Below are 16,285 nucleotides of genomic sequence, written 5' to 3'. Positions count from 1 at the left end.
CCCATCCTTCCCTACCTTCTGCCGCTTACCCACCCCCACCCCACCACCATCATCCACGAAACCCTAACGCTGAATTTTCCTCTGTGCGTGCGGCTTTTGTTAGCAGGGCCTACGAAACTGTCATAAACATTCTGTGCCTCTGCACCAGCACCTGAGCTTTTAAAACAAGAACAGAAACCCAGCAAACTCTGCCTTGAAGACGGTGTTATCGGTAGCATCTCCCTCGGGATGGTACCTGGTGGTCACGTCGCTGCAGACCACAAGGCTGTGTGCTTCTCTGGAGAGAGACTGTCACCAAACGCTTGTGACAAAGAACGGATGCCATGCTAATGGATGCGCATAATTACCAAGGGACCCTGACTCCCGCTGCTGCAGCTGACAGTCGGCCGCCAGTGCAATAGTCTACGTACATTGCTCGCCGGTCTGGTTCGTCTTCTGGGGCTCTTCAAGTTTACATTTTTATCTTTCAGGGTAATTTTGCATTGTGTTGACAATTAGAAGCCATCAAAGCCTCTCAGAGAGGGAAGCCTGTTTATTTTTCCTGCTTTTTCCAGTCTCTTTCTAGATGATGGGGCTGTGCTCTTGGGGTAAGGCACAAGGTGAGCGGTCTCCACTTTCGAGGCTGTAGCTGGCCAAGTGCAGGCCTAGGGACCCCAGGGCGAGGAGAACCAGGGACCCCAGGGCGAGGAGAAATGATGGCCGACCTCTGGCACAGGGGGTTGAGGGCTGGGACAGGTCAGCAGGGAACCACAAGGACACCTGAGCTTGTCCATTTAATGCTCGCTCTGCTCAGGAACCTTCTGCTGGCGCAAATGGTGCTGTCGGAGAGTAGGTTGTGTAGGGATACCCTTTGTCTTGTTTGCCTGTGATAAAATCTGTGCACCGGGCCTTTCTAGAGAGCCTCCTCTTGAAAGTGAAAGTTGCTCAGTTGTGTCCCCATGGACTATAGTCCTTGGAATTCTTCAGGCCAGAACACTGGAGTGGGTTGCCTTTCGCTTCTCCAGGTCCTCTTCTTGATGAACTTTCTATTTCTAAGCTTTGAAGCGCCACAACCCCTACCCCCACCACCACCCCAGGCAGGAAGTCTGACCTTCCAGGCTTGGCTTTACTGACCTTGGTGAGGGTTACGTAGGTAACAGTGGCCTCTGTTGTCCCCCACTGTGACCGGAAATACACAAGAGGTGTGCACTTCAGCCCTCCCACTGGGCCTTTTGCCATTCCCAGGGTTTGTGGAATCAGCTGATCAGAGCAGAGGGGAGGACAGGGCTGGCTGAGATAAGCTGCAGTAGCAAGTCCAAGGGTCCCTTGCAGAAACTAGCAGAGTTGACTTCAAAGTGGTGGAGAAGCCGCCCACCCAGGGGAGAGCTTGTGGGCTGGGTGCCATGTTCTGCCCCACCACAGGCATCAGACCTGCCTTGCTACCTCACCTGTAGTAAGTCTCTTTGGTCAAGTTTTGGTGAAGGCATATATCTTTTTTTGGAGGGTATGCAGGCACTTTTCCATAATGCACTAGAGAAAGCCCACTGCTGATAAATTTATAATGCAACTATCTCAGGCTGACACCCAGAGACTAGAATCCATTTGTTATGATGGCTTGCAGGCTCGTGACCAGTCATGCTCTGAATAGATCCAGCCCTTCCTTCCTCTTGTGCCCCATCCAGGCTACCATGTGTGTGCTCAGTCACATCCAACTCTTCACAATCCCACGGATCATAGTCTGCCAGGGTCCTCTGTCCATGGGGATTCTCCAGGCAAGAATACTGGAGTGGGTTGCCATGCCCTCCTCCAGGGGATCTTCCCGACCCAGGGATCAAACCCACGTCCCTTATGTCTCCTGCATTGGAAAGCAGATTCTTTACCACTGAGCCACCTGGGAAGCCTGATGCACTGCAAAAGCTCAAAGATGTGACCTTTTGAAAAGATCTGAGAAGAATAACATCTACCCAGTTTTAAGTCATCCTTTCAGTCTGTTACCTTTTGATTTGGAAGATAACTACTCTAAGAGAGACTTGCATATGGCCCATTTTCAAGGGCAGATGTGAACGGAATGGTAATTACTTTGCTAAGAGTCATAGAGATTCACTGGAATGAACTGCGTGGTGTAGCCACATCATGTCTAGAAAGTGTAAGCGAGACAACGCTTGTTCTAAAGTTGTGGTCCATAACTCAATTCTCTGTCATATAAACATCAAACAAATGATAATGCTCTATTAGCTTCCCCTGGTATAAACAGTCGTCTTCTTCAGGAAGTAGGTAATTTCTCAGATTATCAAATGGTGTCCATTTGATCATGCCTATTTGTCCATAAGCTGTTGTCCAGTTCCTTGACCCCGAGTTCTCTCTGTAAGGTGGGCACACCCGGCTGAGACAGTGCCTGGGGAAGCCAGGTGAGCGCCCCCACCCTTTCCCACTGCTTTTCATGCTACCCTGTTTGATTGTCATCATGGTGCTTGTCACCACTGGGAAGTGTGTCTTCCTGGCTTTACTTACTAATGTATCACATGACTCCTCACTGTCATACGAGCTCCATGAAGGCAGGAATCTGATCTGATCCATCACCTGTGTATCTCCAGCTCCAAGGGCAGTGCTGGGCATACAGGAGATGCTCAAGGTGTGCTTGCTGAATGAATGAATGAGAAGCAGCAGCGTCAGTCCACAGAGATGCCCACGCTCCTCTGATCTCTGCCACCCCTCCACCCTGGCTCTGCACAGAGCGGGACTGGAGTTCTGCTGCAGAAAGTAGCTCAGGAGAGTCTCATGGAAGCTGAAGGAGAAACTTAGCTCAGAACTAACTAAGCTGAGAACCATAACTCAGCAGAAGGCACCAAGCATTCGGTTGGCCAGGAAGTTCGAGTGTTTTCCCACACCATGTTATAGAACAACTCGAGCAAACGTTTGGGCCAACACAACACCATGGTTAGAAGCCTCAAGATTCTGGTATCACAGCCCAGGGGCAGTTGTTCTGATGTTTCCAGTCTGCAACTTTAAGACTGGAAATAAGTACAGAAAAACAGGAAGGGGAGGAGGAAAAGGAAAAAGTTACAGACATCAGCGAAGGTGAGCACCAAGCAGAGTCATAAAGCAAAGCCCAGAAGAACTGCGGTACTGTTCAGAATTTAGAACATGCATGTGCCTGCAGGCACGAGGGAAACCGGCCCACACCCCTGAGAAACCTGAGGCCCTGAGGACTAAGACGTGAACCTCTTCAGTTCCAAGGACAAGAAACAGCTCTTTGACTATTTCTTCTTCTAGATCCAACCACAGGTAAACATTAACTCTCACACACATGTCACAGATTCCCTGCAAAAACTTCTCTTAACCGAACCCACTAGTCAAAACCTGGGTGTGGGGTAGGTCTCAACTTGAAGACAAGAAGGCTATAGATTTCACTTACTGGCCTGAATGTGAACATCCCTTGTCAGTCTTGTTCACTGGTTTCTTGGTCTTGCCAATGATGTTTACTCATAGTTCCCAGCCCTTCCAGGTATCAGCCAACCTTTCTTTAGGTTAGCAGCGAATGTCAGTATCAGTTTAAAAACTTAGCTTTCTAATAACTGTTAGTAATGGAAGAATGTTTATATGGCTGAAATATTTTTGATAATATACGTGGCCTCTTCTTTCATGAGCTTCTTACATCTCTGAAACACTTGGAGGGACTTCCCTGGTGGTCCAGTGGCTAAGACTCTGAATTCCCAAAGGAGGGAGCCCACATTCAATCCCTGGTCAGGGAACTATATCCCATACGCCACAACTTTTATGCTGGTGCAGCCAGACATACAAATAAATTAAAACATAAAATAAAACAGAAAGGGGCAGGAAGAAATAGGTTTTGGGCTGAAATGGTTGCTTTCCTATTTTGGAAAGAGTCCCTGGATACTTTGTTAGAAAATGCCTCCTGTGTGGGAGAGGCCAGAGGGTGGAGGCTGGAGCCCTTGGCACATGGCAGGACTGCCAGTCATGCCCAACCATGAGCCACGGCCGACCCAGACACAATTTGGGGTGACAGGGCTCTGAGGCTTGCTCACCATCTGCCACTGCATGATTCTCTTATGAATTTGGATTGTTTAAAAGAATATTGCCATTAATAATGGAAAAAGAGGCGCTCATCTAATGATGAGGAAACATCAGAAAAACCCCAAATGAAGGACATTCTCTGCTCTCTCTTCATGTGTCAATGCTGCAGAAGACGAGAAAGGCTGAGGAGTCAGATTACAGAAGGTGAAAGAGACATGACGCCCAAATGTAACACACAAGCACTACTGAACTGGATCCTGGATGCACGGAAAATGAAATTACTTTAAAGAACATTATTGAGGCAGATGGCAAAATCTGAATATGGATTGCGATACAGCCTCAACACAACACAGTACTAATACAGTTGCATCCATATAATACTATTATATCGATGTTAAATCTCCTGAATTGAATATTGTATTTGATTATGTTTTCAGGAAATACAAGCTGAAATATTTTAAGATAAACTAATGTGAAGAGCTGACTCATTGGAAAAGACCCTGATGCTGGGAAAGACTGAAGGCAGGAGGAAAAGGGGACGACAGAGGATGAGATGGTTGGATGGCATCACCAACTCGATGGACATGAGTTTGAGCAAGCTCTGGGAGTTGGTGATGGGCAGGGAAGCGTCGTGTGCTGCAGTCCAAGGGGTTGCAAAGAGTTGGACATGACTGAGCTACTGAACCAAACTCTCAAATGGTTTAGGAAAAATGTATGTGTATATGTGTGCACATATAAATGTACATATATGTGTATATAAGAGAAAGGGAGAGAGAAAAATGATAGAGCAATTACTACTCTGGGGACTTCTCTGGTGGTCCAGGGGCTGAGACTCTGCATTTCCATTGCAGGGTTTGTGGGTCTGATCCCTGGTCAAGGAACTAAGATTCCACATGCCTTGTGGCCAAAAAAACAAAACATAAAACAGAAGCAATACTGTAATAAATTCAATAAAGACTTTAAAAATGGTCCACATCAAAAAATTATTAACCTGGGTCCAGAGTACATAGAATTCATTCCACTATTCTCACAATTCTTTTTGAAGTTTTCAATTATTTTGGAGGGACCCATTAAAATGTTTTTCTTTCTCTTTTGAATTCTGTCATCCACAAATACAGGCAACTGTGGTTAAGTTTTTTCTCAGTTTTTTCAAAGAAGCAGGAAAAAATAATACCTGAAGTAACTGACATCATACTGAATGTCAATTTATTTATCATGGTATTTCTTTAAACTCCAATATTATATGACCCAAGTCATTACTTGATGCACTACCCAATCATAAACTGTTCCTTAATTTTCTGCCTTGTTGAAAAGCTACTTTGGGAGGAAATATATTTTATTTTTATATGGAAATAGATAAAATAGACACTTTATACATTTTTACCCCCTAATTGCATCAGGTGGCTTAAATCACTCAATGCCCTTTGGCTCTTTAATTAGTCTGAAAAATAAATTCCTAGTAATCCCCCTCAAAGCTTCTTCCTGCTCCTACCCCTACTTGGCAATTTCAGAGTCTCATGGAGATGGAAGTCCTTGAGAAACCTGCCTATCTCTCATATATGTTTAGTCATCAAAGGGGATTCACTTTCAGCAAGCAAGGTCAAATGTTGCCGATTTGACACTAAAAACATCCTTCCTTCTATTCAAGTGGCAGATGATCCAAAGGATTCAAGCAAGAATATCTCGCTTGGCACATGGCCTAAAAGTTCTAAATTTATGTATTCTATTTTTGCTTCTTTCTCAGATCAGATTAGTTACTAGGCAACTAAAGTATTTAATTTCATTTGCTAATAGTTACATTTTAATAGAGGCTGCTAGTGTACATGACTGATGCTGCCAATACAAACACAGTCCCAACTCCAGTCTCTGTCGGGCAGCAGTAAGCACTCCTTCATCCTGGTTGTAGACAAACATGACTCTCTTCTTGCCTTTTATTTATTTGACTTTCAGGTACAGGAAGAAGGATGTGTCTTTTGGAATTCTTTACAGAAACAAAATTTTAAGTGATTTGTTTTTTCACTCAAAAAGCTACCTGTTTGCATCCGGTCCCATCACTTCATGGCAAATAGATGGGGAAACAGTGGCTGACTTTATTTTTCTGGGCTCCAAAATCACTGCAGATGGTGATTGCAGCCATGAAATTAAAAGACGCTTACTCCTTGGTAGAAAAGTTATGACCAACCTAGACAGCATATTCGGAGAAGGCAATGGCACCCCACTCCAGTACTCTTGCCTGGAAAATCCCATGGACGGAGGAGCCTGGTAGGCTGCAGTCCATGGGGTTGCAAAGAGTCAGACAGGACTAAGCGACTTCACTTTCACTTTTCACTTTCAAGTATTGGAGAAGGAAATGGCAACCCACTCCAGTATTCTTGCCTGGAGAATCCCAGGGATGGGGGAGGCTAGTGCGCTGCCATCTGTGGGGTTGCACAGAGTCGGACACGGCTGAAGCGACTTAGCAGACAGCATATTAAAAAGCAGAGACAGTATAACGGACTTTTGGACTCAGAGAGAGAGGGAGAGGGCGGGATGATTTGGGAGAATGGCATTCTATCATGTATACTATCATGTAAGAATTGAATCGCCAGTCTATGTCTGACGCAGGATACAGCATGCTTGGGGCTGGTGCATGGGGATGACCCACAGAGATGTTATGGGGAGGGAGGTGGGAGGGGGTTTCATGTTTGGGAACACATGTAAGAATTAAAGATTTTAAAATTATAAATAAAAAAAAAATAAAAAAAATAAAAAGCAGCGACATTATTTTGCCAACAAAGGTCCATCTAGTCAAGGATATGGTTTTTCCAGTGGTCATGTATGGATGTGAGAGTTGGACTGTGAAGAAAGCTAAGCGCCAAAGAATTGATGCTTTTGAACTGTAGTGTTGGAGAAGACTCTTGAGAGTCCCTTTGACTGCAAGGAGATCCAACCAGTCCCTCCTAAAGGAGACCAGTCCTGGGTGTTCACTGGAAGGACTGATGCTAAAGCTGAAACTCCAATACGTTGGCCACCTGATGTGAAGAGCTGACTCACTGGAAAAGACCCTGATGCTGGGAAAGATTGAGGGCAGGAGGAGAAGGGGACAACAGAGGATGAGAAGGTTGGATGGCATCACCAACTCGATGCACATGGGTTTGGGTGAACCCCGGGAGTTGGTGATGGACAGGGAGGCCTGGCGTGCTGCGGTTCATGGGGTCGCAAAGAGTCGGACACGATTGAGTGACTGAACTGAACTGACTCACAGACATAGGGGACAAACTTGTGGCTGCCAAGGGGGGCAGGGGGTGGGATGGAGTGGGAGTCTGAGATTAGCAGATGCAAACTATTATACTGAGGATGGATAAATAACCATGTCCTACTGTATAGCTCAGGGAACTATATTCAATATCCCATGATAAGCCATAATGGAAGAGAAAAGGAAAAAGAGTAGAGATGCGTCTGAGTCACTTCGCTGCATAGCAGGAATTAACAACACTGCAAATAAAGCAACTATACTCCAATAAAATCGAAAACAAAGAAGCCAGGACAGAAGAGCCACCTCTCTGTCATCCTAAACCCTCTTGAGATTTCTGCTTCAAGACGGCAGTCCAAGCGCATACGCTGTCTTCCCCACGCTGAGAAGGAACAGAAATCCTTCTGAGCACTGAAAGGGCATCATCAGTGCCCCAGACATGTTGGCAGGAAGGGCAGGTAGATAGAAAAACTCGAATGGGGAAAACTGCTGCCCCAAACAAGCCCAGCACAACAGCCGGTTCAGCAGAGCCTTCTCACTGCTGTGCTGAAAACAGCCTAATTTGGACACAGGCAGACCACAGGGCCCTTCTGAGGGAAAGGAGTTACAAGATGGGCTCTAAATAACCGGGATCGCCCTTCCATGCCCCTTCCCCCGGCATGGAGAAGGCTGCATGCTGTGAACTTACAGCCTTAAGAAGGCTGGGAGCTGGAGGGGGTTGGGGGTGTCCTCCTGGAAGCTGAGTCTAGAGCAACAGGTGGAGAGAACTCAGCAGACAGAGTCGAGGGGAAGGAGGGGAAAAGAGAAACAACTCAGCGTGGAAGTCAGCTGTGGGAAACTGCTTTGTTTCAGGGCGCAGCTGCCCTATGGGACCCCACAGGGGTCCCCAGCTGGCCTGGCTGCTCCTTCCCAGATGCCCGGAAGGGAAATCAGCTGTCGTATGCCGCCCCTCCATGAACCAATATGCGGTTCTTAGAAGAGGGATCTGCAGTGGAAACCAAGCATGTGATGCCGAGGAAGCACAGGGCAGGGACCAACACCGGTCCGCAGCTTTCTGCATTTTAACATATGAATGGACAAGAGGAAGTAGGAGACATTTGCGGAAATACTTTACACCATGGAGGAAGATGAAGATACCCTAAATGGGATTCCAATGCAGAGGACAGAACTCACACTCACACACACACACGCTCGCAACTGCTATCTTCAGAAGAACACTGCATTGAGAAAATCAGAACAGGCTGTTGTGAACACAGAATCATCAGAGAGCAGGAAAGAGTCCTTGGAAGTTAAGTTAAAAACAGGTAAAATTCACTGAAGATCTTATATCGTGGCAAGGATAGGCTACAAATTCTGATTAGAATGATATTTTCCTCTCAGTGATGAGAGTTAGATGCTCTGCTTGAAACAACTGAAGAATAGAATGTAGAAATTCCAAAGCACCAAAAGAAAAACAAAGATAAAGATGACATTACGAGTACATCAATAAAGAAAAGGGAGTTATGTTAAGAGAGTGAAAATAAATGACAGGTAAGGTCAAACATAATGATGTTTATAATAAATACAAATAGCTTAACTTTCCTATTAAAAGACAGACTTTGTGATGAGAAATATTTAGAACTGAGCTGTATGTTATTTTAAAAGACTTAGAATGGCACAAAACAGAACGACTGGAGATAAACCTAATTGTTGTTGTTTAGTTGCTAAGGCATGTCTAACTCTTTGCAACACTATGGACTGACTGTAGCCCTCCAGGCTCCTCTGTCCACGGGATTTCCCAGGCAAGAATACTGAAGTGGGCCGCCATTTCTGTCTCCAAGGTATCTTCCTGACCCAGGGACTGAACCCGCATCTCCTGCATTGGCAGGTGGATTCTTTACCACTGCGCCACCTGGGAAGCCCAATAAACCTAGTACATGTTATCAAAAAGAAAGAAAAAAACATGAAGTATTAATATTGGACAGAAAATAGAATTCAAGGTCAAAAGCAAAGGACTCTTAAAGATACAATCTAGAGGACAATAGTCACAAAGCTTTTACGCTGAATGCCACAGCACGTAATTATGTAACAAGTGTTTGAAATGCAGGCAGAAACCATTAAATCCATGATCCTCGTGGGAAACTTTGGCATGTCTTCCTCAGAAATTGACAGATCAGGTAGACAGAAGAAGAGGTAAGGATAGAGATGATTTCAATACACAATCATCAAACTAAATACATTTCCTTTTTGAATTCAGTTCTCAACTAACAGACAATTCAGTTCCCAGCTATGTTTGAACTTTCATGAAACAGGTAAAAAACCTGACCAATCATTTGGCCACAGATAAAATCTCCATACAACTCATGGAAGATAAAGAGCACAGGCCTCCTAGAACTCTAACCTGAGAGTTAATTTACAAAAGAAAATCAAAAGAAATTGGAACCCACGTAGCAATGAATGATGATAAGAGCACTCAGCTCAAAATTGACAGGATGCATCAAAGAGGGACTCCACGCTTCAAGTGCATTTGGAAAACAAGAAAGATTAAAATTGCACTAAACGTTCATCTCAAGCAATGTCTTAAAAAGAGCTCAACAAAGTGGAAGGAAGGGAATCAATAAAGAGAAAAACAGGAACTGATAAAAAACAAACAAGGCGGCTGCATCATTAAAACCAAGAGATTATTTAAAGACCAACACAAGAGATCAGCCTGTGGGAGAAAAAAGGAAAGAAAACAAAACAAAATTAGGACTAATAAAGGGGCCGGAACTAGAGACATGAGACGGAGGGTGGGATGAACTGGGGGACTGGGCTTGACTATCACCCCAGTAGTACTGAGATACTGCTGATACTGTGTATACAACAGATAACCACGGCGCACCTCCCGGACAGCGCGAGGAGCCCTACTCCATCTCTGTGGTGGCCTAACTGGGAAGGAGATTCAAAATAGAGGGGCTATATGGCCGATTCACCCTGCTGTACAACAGAAACAAATACCACCACATTGTAAAGCAACCATACGCCAATAAACATTTACACAGAAATAAACTACAGGCATGGATTCATTTCAGAATTATTAGAGAATACATATGCAAGTTCCAATAGTTTGAGAAACCTAAATTTGCGAAGAAAGAGAAAAATGATTTTCTAGGAACATGTACATGGCCAAAATGACTCTGTAAGAGACAGGAAACCTGAAAAGACCAGTAACCATAGGAAAAGAAAAGAGAAAAGGTAGTTAAGAGACCCCTCTTCCACCTCTAATCCCCACTAACCAGGCCCCAGGACCAGATGGTTTTACTACTCACTCTTCCTTTTTTCGCACTTTCAACACCTTTAAAGTTTAAAGTACATATCAATTCCTGTGCTAGACTGCTGTGGAATGCAGAAAATATGTAAAGATTCTCCCTTCATTCTACTAACCTAATATAACCTAGATGCCAAAGACGGGTAGGATGGTGCTAACACAGCAAAGTACAGACCGATAGCTCAAACGCCTATGAGAGCCAGACAGGACACTTCATAAAAACAAACTCAGTATTTAACAGGAAATGTAGTATTCATTTAACAGAGTGATTTTAGGGAGTGGTCTGAGACAGTATGCCCCATCTGAAACAGGTCATCCCATTGGTGTAATGCAGGGCTTTGAAACACAGTCTTATGAATGCATACATAAGCAAAAGCCCTAACTACAGTAACCAATCAAAATTCGCAGTGTCTTAAAAGAGTAACACACCGGAACCTAGGAGGGTTTGTCTTACGAATGCAAGGAAGACTCAACATTAGAAAAACGTGTCACTAGAATTCTATTATGAATAGACTGGAGGAGAAAAACCACATGATTTTTGATGATACCAACTGATCATCCTGGTAAATTTAGTAAAGGTATTTCATAAAACTGCACATCCATTCTGAATAAAAATTCTTAATAAGCTATGTTCGGAGAAAACACTGATAAAGGATATAAACAGAAACCTATAAAACAATCTACTGGTCACTGAAAGATTAGATGCAAGAGAAGGACGAGTGCCTGTCACTGTCACAACTCTGCCACACTACGGTGATGCTGGGTAAGGCAGTGATGAGATAGGAAGTGAGGTATAAAAATTGTACAGGAAGAGAACAAGATAGTTCTTGTCCAGGGATGTGACGGTCATTCTCCAAAGTCCAAGCTCATCATTTGAAAATGATCAGAACCGCTACAGTGGTTCGGTAAGGTGCCTAGACAGAGGCTCTCTTTATCTGTATACTTACGTCTCTACATCATGGAGACAGAGAGGTGAGACGCGGAGGGAAGAAAAGACTGGCTGGGGCCTGGGGTGCCCAAGAGCGATGTGATGACTGTCCTGGGTTGTCCTTTTGCCTCCTATATTCCAGACTTGGAGGTGAAGAACCCAACAACTTGGAAATGCCACAGTACTGGAGTGAGTTGCCGTCTCCTGCTCCAGGGGATCTTCCTGACCCAGGAATCGAACCTACGTCTCTTGTGTCTCCTGCACTGGCAGGTAGATTCTTTACCACTGTGCCACCTGGGAAGCCCACAGACAAAAACACCCCCAAACAAGCTGCTCGTTACAGCTAAAGGACTGGAAAGAGGCATCCTAGCAAGACAGAAAACTTTTAGACAATAACTGATCCATTCCAGCCAAACAATGCAGAAAAAAACTGTGACCCCACTCCCACCAGCAAAGCTCAAGTGGAAAACCTAAACTCTCAGCCTTGCCAGCCTGTGCTAGGTACCCCCAATATACTCTACCCTGACTCCTGCCAGAGTGGTGTCAGAATAGTCTAAGTAGGAAGCCTGAACCTTCATTACCACCCCATGCTGGGATGGGGTCCGGGAGGCCTTATGAATGTAAAGACTTTTAACAGTGGTAAGAAGGCACGCCACTCTCCTCAAACTGAGTTGCCAGTGCAGACCGTATGAAGAGCTGTAGAAGGCACCTGGTACCAGGTGGTACCAGGCTTAGTGGGGAGCTGAAACCTCCACCCCTTTTTAGCAATAATAAAGAGCTCCTTCCTCCCTTGGGTATCAAAAGCAGCTGAACTGGGAACCTAGACTTCTACACTAATCTGGCAGAAGTAAGGTGAGACTATCCCTTCCCCTGCTGGAACAGTGTTAAAAGAAGCCACCTAAAATAGAAAAGGCTTTGAGTAAGATTCTAAGTCTCATAAAACCCATAGTGTCCTAGACTCAATCTAAACTCACTCAGACCAATAAGCAGGAAAATCTCAACTTGAATGAATTGAATGAATGAAAAAACAGATGCCAATGCTGAGATGACAGAGATGCTACAGTTATCTAACAAAGGTTTTAAAGCAGGCATCAAAATATATTTCAATGAACAATTAGGGACACTCTTGAAACAAATGGAAAAAGAACAGTCTCAGCAAAGACATAGACCTATAAAAGAAAAACCAAATGAAAATCTTAGAACTGAAAAATACATTAAATGAAACAGAATGCTCAGTGGATGGGCTCAACATCAAAAGGAGGGGAAAGAGGAAAGAATTTCTCATCCAAAACCACGGAGGCCAAGTAGAAAGTGGTACAACATTCTTCAAGTGCTTTTCAAAGAACTGTCAACCCAAAATGCTATACCAGTGAAAATAACTTTTAGGAATTAAGGGTAATTCAAAGCATTCCTAGATGAAGGAAAACTAAGAGAATGTGTTATTAATCCCATAAGAATGGATAAAGGAAGTTCCCCAAACACACTGGAAATGAACATGAAGGGACCTTGGAATTTTAGGATGAACAATAAATGTCAATGGATATGAGTTTGAGCAAGCTCCAGGAGATCGGGAAGGACAGGGAAGCCTGGTGTGCTGCAGTCCATGGAGTTTAAAGAGTCGGACAAGACTGAGAGACTGAACAAATAATATGTCATCCCTCTCTTCTTGAATGTTTTAAAGTATTTTTGATGGTTGAAAATGAAGCTGTCTGATGGGTTCTAAATGTAGGTGGAGGAAATGTGTATATAAACAGGAGAGAGTGAAAGAAGATAAAGGGAAGTAAAGTTTTTATATGTCACTCAGACCAGTAAAATGTTGACACCAGCAGAATGATAGATTACATGTGTACACAAGCACACACATATACATATATGTTTGTAATACCTAGATAATCCACTAAAAAAAGGCTATACAAAAGCACACTCACAAACACTATATATAAATCAAATGGAATTGTAAAATATGTTCAAGCAACCCAGAGGAAGACAAGAAAAAAACAAAGATAAAAAAGAGAGGGAGAAAGTACAATCAGAAAGGAAATATAACATGGTCAACTTAAGCCCTAACGTATCAATAATTACATGAAATGTAAATTATCTAACTATATCTAACTGAAAGTCAAAGAGGGGCTGACTGGATAAAATAACATGACCCAACTATGTGCTGTCTCCAAGAAACTCACTGTTAAAGACAGATTAAAAGTAAAAGAATGTAAAAAGATGTACCATATAATCATTAATCAAAAACTAGCAGGAGTGGAATTTTTATATTAGGTAAAATAGGCTTCAGAGCAAAGAAGATTACCGGAGACAGAGGTGAATATTACATAAGGTTAGAAGGATCAAAAAAGAAAAACAAACCCAACAAACAAAAACAGCAGATCCTAAACGTGTATGCACCAAACAGCAGAGCTGCAAAAATGCCAACCAAAACCTGACAGAACTGAAAGGAGAAACAGAGAGTCCACTGTCAAAGCTGAAAACTTCAACATCCCTTTCCCGAAAGTGAGTAGAAATAAGCCAGGGTACAGAAGAACTCAGTGTCATTGACCAACAGGAACTAAGCAACACTGGTACCAACAGCACACTGCACCTAATAGCTGCAGATCACACATTCTTTCAGATGCTCGTGGAAGCAGTCAAAGAAGAAGAACATTTAGAGCCAAACTCACCAAATTAAAAAACACCACCACCCGTGAAACCATACAGAGTATGTCTCTGACCACAATGGAACCAAACTAGAAAGAAATAACAAAAAGATAACTGAGAATTCTCCAAACAGAAACTAAAGAGTTCTAAGCTCTCCATGGTTGAACGAAGAAGCCTCCAGGGAAATAAAAACACATAGAACTTAATTAAAATGGAAAGACAACATATTAAAATCTGTGAGACACAGCTAAAGCAGTGCCAAAAGAAAATTTTTTAGCACTAAACGCTTATTTTGGAAAAGAGAAAAAGTCTCAAATAATAATCTAAGCTTTTACCTCAAGAATCTAGAAAAATAGCAAAGTAAGCCCAAAGCAGGTGGAATAAAGGACATAATAAAGAGCAGAAACCAGTAAAATTGAAAATAGAAAAATAAATGAGAAAGAAAAGTCTGTTTCTTTAAAACAACACTGATCAAACAACAACAAAAAAAACCCACGAACTACAAATGTCATGAATTAAAACAGAAGCTGTTACTATGTGCCCTGAAGACACCAAAAGAATATGGAATTACTATGACTAACGCGACACATAGAAATTTCACAATTTAGATAAAATGAACCAATTCCTACAAAAATACAAACTATCACAAACTCACCCCATATCCCTATAAGTATTAAAGAAATTGGATTTGTAATTTAAAGTCTGCCAAAGGAGAAATCTCCTGGCCTACATGGTTTCCTAGGAAAAGTCTACCAAGGAAGAATTAAGAACGATTGTATGCGTTCTCTTTCAGTGACTAGAAGAGGAGGAAACTTCTCATCTTATGAAATCAATGCTATCCTCATATCCAAACCAGGCAGGGACTCTATGAAAAAGAAAACTCAAGATCAATAGCCTTCATAGAAATGGATGTAAAACTCCTTAAAAATATTAGCAAATATAATTCAGCAAAATATAAAAAGAATAATACACCATGACCAAGTGGGCCTTATTCTAGGGATTCAAGCTAGTTCAACGTTCAAAAATGTCAGTCAGCGAAATCCATCATATTAATAGGCTGAAGAAGAAAATTACAAGATAGTTATCAATTAATGCATAAAAAGTAGCTGACAGAATTCAACACCCATTCATGATAGAAACACTTGGAAAAATAAAAACAAACAGGAACCTTCTTAACTTGAAAAAAGCATCTACAAATTGCTGTAGTTAACATGCCTTCCACATAAAATTGAACTCGGCAAGGATGTGTGCTTTCAAAACTCCTGTTCAACACAGCACTGGAAGTTCTCAGTCAGTGCACTAAGGTGAGAAAAACAAACTTACAAAGAACAAAAGATATCTCTACTTCTAGATAACATGAGGTTACATAGAAAATTCCAAGGAACCTAAAAAGAAACCAAAAGAAAAATGAACAAATGACTCCTAGAACTCATAAGGAAGTTTAGCAAGGTTGCAGAATACTAGATAAATATAATATTTAAAAAACAATTGTATTTTATAAGCTAGCAATGAACATATGAACACCAAATTAAAAATGTAATATCACTCACAATTGCTAAAAAAAAAGAGAGAAATACTTACATGTAAATTTAACAAAATTTGTACAGAACTTGGACGCTGAAAACCACAAAATGCTAATGAAAGAAATCAAAGATCTAAATAAATGGAGAGACATACTGTGTTTATGGATTTGAAAATTCAACATAGTAAAGATGTCAATTCTGCCTAAGTTGATACAGGTTTTAATGCAATGCTTTACAAAATCCCTCTATTTTGTAGCTATAGACAAGATGATTCTAAAAATTGTATGTAAAAGCAAAGGTACTAGAATAGCTAAAACAATTTGGAGGAAGAATAAAGTAAAGATCACTCTGCCTGCTCTCAAGACGTACTGCAGAGCTATTGTGTGGTATCGGCAGAAGGAGAGACAGAGATCAATGGGAAGCATAGAGAACCCAGAAATAACTCCACTTTACTGCCTAGCTGATTTTTGACAAAGGTGCAAAAGTAATTTAGTGGCAGAAGGCTGACTTTTTCAACACATGACACTAGGGCTGTTGGATACCTACAGATAAAAAAGGAAACCAGCCCCCTCAACTCAAACCTCATACCTTATACAAAAATTAACTCAAAGGGGATGATAGACAATTACAAACTGTAAAACTATCAAACTTAG

This window comes from Capricornis sumatraensis, chromosome 10, assembly GCF_032405125.1.
Source record: "Capricornis sumatraensis isolate serow.1 chromosome 10, serow.2, whole genome shotgun sequence".
NCBI lineage: Eukaryota > Metazoa > Chordata > Mammalia > Artiodactyla > Bovidae > Capricornis > Capricornis sumatraensis.
The sequence above is the reverse complement of the archived record's forward strand: the minus strand, read 5'-3'. Positions refer to the sequence as shown.